The sequence below is a fragment of the Rhagoletis zephyria genome, unplaced genomic scaffold (assembly GCF_001687245.7).
Source record: "Rhagoletis zephyria isolate East Lansing unplaced genomic scaffold, Rhagoletis_zephyria_1.1 Rzeph_scaffold_02197, whole genome shotgun sequence".
NCBI lineage: Eukaryota > Metazoa > Arthropoda > Insecta > Diptera > Tephritidae > Rhagoletis > Rhagoletis zephyria.
The window spans coordinates 1-3,831 of NW_016159281.1; the positions used below are offsets into that span (position 1 = coordinate 1).

Sequence of the window (3,831 nt, forward strand, 5' to 3'; positions counted from 1 at the left end):
AGTCAAGCTACACCCAGGTTCCGACAACCGAGTAAGAGTAGTCGACATCAAAACAGCAATTGCAAAATTGGTCCCACTTCCTCCCTACAATGAGAACAGTACAACCTCGCAGTAAACTTCTTGCCTACTCTTCATTCCACTTCACAAAAGAAACCCATCTATTCCACTTCTCTTCACCCTGCATCATCCCAAATCTCAAAGCGCATGGTTAAACATGCGTACCTACCGGAAGTTCTTTCGTTATAGCATAAGCATCATTACAAACGGCGATTATATCAGTGAGATATATTAAAACAAAAAAAGGTGATGGTTCTTACCCAGGAGCCCTGGGTCGATCTGGTAACACGGAACCGACCATCTCAGATCCTTTAACAGGTGATCAGTCATACGTTCAAAATGTATAGACATGGCGAAATTGGTTCTAATTTTCTAAGTTTGAGCTGTGAGTTTTTAAATTATTACCTTGTTGATACCCACGCAAGANCCAAAAAATGGTGATGGTTTTTACCCAGGAGCCCTGGGTCGATCTGGTAACACGGAACCGACCATCTCAGATCCTTTAACAGGTGATCAGTCATACGTTCAAAATGTATAGACATGGCGAAATTGGTTCTAATTTTCTAAGTTTGAGCTGTGAGTTTTTAAATTATTACCTTGTTGATACCCACGCAAGACCCGCATTAACAAAAAAAACCGATTTAATTCAACATATATTTCTTTCAAGTATTTATACCTCCGTCCTTATAGCGCACTCGATGAAGCCGTATTCAAAAGTAAACAACATCTGCTATTTTTATACGACATTTCTAATAATTATTAATTAAATTAATTATTAGAGAAATTTTTATTGGAGTATTTAATGAACTTCGTATTAGACCTCTGCATGAGTTGATTCAAACTTCTAGCCAAACAGAGTACAGTAGATTTGAATTTTCTATTTTATATACAAACCACTCAGCGTTTTGAAATTTTTAATTTATAAATATTCATTTTGTTTTAAACTATCGAACATAATCGCTTCATATTGAAAGTGATCTATCTAACACAGTGATGAACACGGAAGTCTGCGGGAGCTACACTCGGCTTTCACATACACGTCGTGTGTGCGCAGCTACCGAACCTTTGCGCTGCTAGCAGCCGGTCAGATTGCGTTTGTACTTCATGCTGTAAGCATCACGTGCGCGAGCTGTTTTGCTGAGAACACACATACAGATACAAAAATATTGCGCTTGTATTGGGAGCTCTGCCAACGATGTGCACCACTGATTTAACAGAATTTAGGTTATATTTTGCATTCAATCTTTACTGGGATATTTAATTTGAATAATTTATTGCTGTATTAAAAAAATTTAATTCTTTTGGATTGAGTGATTTAAAACATTATGCTTGAGTAAGAGAAAAAAAAATTCGAATGCGATAAAAAATGTACACCTCCCCAGAAACCATAAAAATATAATGGAACAAGAAAATTAAATGAACAAACACGATTAAAGAACTGAATGTAAATTTAGTAAAGCAAATAATAATATGTGAACTGTTTAAGGCACTTAATAATATATTTCTCCAGTACGCAAGCGTTTATGGATATTAGAAAAATTATTCGCCGAACAGTTATCAGAAAAAGCAGTAACAAGTTCAATAACAAGTTTTCTTTGAAACATAAATGTCACACTAATAGTTTTGTAGGTTTGACTGTAAACAGCACATAGCAGTAATGTAGAAAATTTTGGTTAGAACCTACTAAAAATAGGCCAACCGTACGTTTCCTTAACATGACGGCAAATGGCAATTCTTATTAGTAATACACCATTAAAAAAATATTCACTCTCAGAAAACTACGCCAAATTAAATGAGAAATCAAATTTCGCTAGATTCATATAAATGCAAAACAGTTGTCATGTCATTCATGTAGACTCATTGTCTATTAACACTAAATTAATTACAGTGGAAACTTGAAGCGTGAACACACATTTCTTCTAAGGAAAAATATGAAACATTTTGATAACGGAATTTAAAATGGCTTTATAGATGTTGACTGAAGAACGAAAAAAAACTAAAATCGAAGTTCCCAAAATCTTATCTACAATTATATTTAGCTAGTTTTTGCCTTCAAATGGAAGAATGTGAATGAATGAATGAAAACCATTCAAACTCATTTTGGTTATAGTTTATGCTACAAACAAGTGTTTTCGTATTTTAATAGGANCACATAAGTTTATCATTTGTTAATTTCTGTTATAGATCAGTAATTAAAAAACACAAATTAAGCCTGCAAGTATTTCTGCCTTCAAATGGAAGAATGTGAATGAATGAATGAAAACCATTTAAACTCATTTTGGTTATAGTTTATACTACAAACTTACAGAAATTAGATCCGGTTCTCCATTGTCATGAGTGACTAAAGTATAAGCTGTGCCTAATTTCTGGCAACGACCAGTACGTCCAATACGAGGTATGTAGTTTTCAGATGAGTTTGGATAATCGTAATTGATGACATACAGCAAATCTTCTACATCCAGGCCACGGGAGGCCACATCGGTGGCAATTAAAATATTCGATTTGCCGTTGCGAAAATCTTTCAACACTGAATCACGTTCAGGCTGGGACTTATCACAGTGACTGGAAAGTGGCGGTGTGGCCTGCGTTCCGAATTATTTGCAATATTTCTGCGACCTTTATCTCAGTTTCGACGAATATAATAATCTTGTCGTTGTTGTTAGCAGCATTATTAGTGGTAGGTGCTGCTTCTTTCAGCAACTTGATAACCCGTTGTGGCTTCTCGGAGTCTTGACAAATTTCTACAATTTGTCGAATATTGTGATTTGCTGATAAGTTCATCGATCCAGTGTTTGTAGAAATATAACCCTTTAAGAAATCACCGGCCGGTGCCTGTGCTTCCTTGGGCCAAGTTGCGGACCACATTACCACTTTACGATCGGGTCTAATTAGCTCTATTATTTTACGGATTTGTGGCTCGAAACCCATGTCCAGCATGCGATCGGCTTCGTCCAATACCAAATAGGTACAACGTTGCAAGTTAGTGTTCCGATGCTCTAAGAAATCGATTGGTCGGTTTGGTGTGGTTTCTGGAGGTCCTGTTCAGTTTCCTACAATACGAATCTGTAAAATTAAATGAATGAATTGAATAACACTAATAATTTAACAATTACTACAAACTTACCACGTGCCAAATCCAGAATGGAATTTGCAGTCATTCAGGAAGTTATTGCTGTGTCAAAACTTTGACATACCGTATTAGCTCAAAGTTTGACATACGTGATTGGGCGAAATGCGAGCCTTCATAAATGTATAGCAAGCAGCACCATCTGGTTGTCAGGTGCACAACTTGATAATAAACTGCGAAAAAAAATGTACTTTGTGGTGCATGCTGTACAGTGTTGCCAGGTGATTGTAGTGAGAAAGCGTCAGTGTGTTTATCAAAAACCGCCTTTTGCATGTAAGAGTTTAATCTTCATTTCTTTCTTCTCAAACTGCAACTTCACTATGTGCATTAAAAACTGTTCATACTTACTTAGTTTCTACCTGGCAACACTGATGTTGTACTACTTACTGGCTTAGCCCGGTCTCGAACCCATAGTGAGGAAATTTTCTTTCGCCGTACCAGGCCAAGTGGTAAAACTCACCACAAAACCACAAATGACACCTTTTACGAGATTACAAATTTCACGGTGTGTTCGGGGAAATAGTGATCGAAAAATTTGTACTACATAAAGGTCTGTTCGATGCAAAAGCAAATGGCAACAAATGTAAGGGAATAAAATTTTATAACGATGGTCACCTTCTACAGATCTCTTTTATACCTAAACACGA

The 3,831-nt window shown here is 36.3% G+C and overlaps 1 pseudogene; it reads right to left on the minus strand.

Annotated features, from left to right (window-relative positions):
• Nucleotides 1-2,363: 2,363 nt before the first annotated feature.
• On the minus strand, nucleotides 2,364-3,215 carry LOC108366245 (probable ATP-dependent RNA helicase DDX5; annotated as a pseudogene).
• Nucleotides 3,216-3,831: the final 616 nt, after the last annotated feature.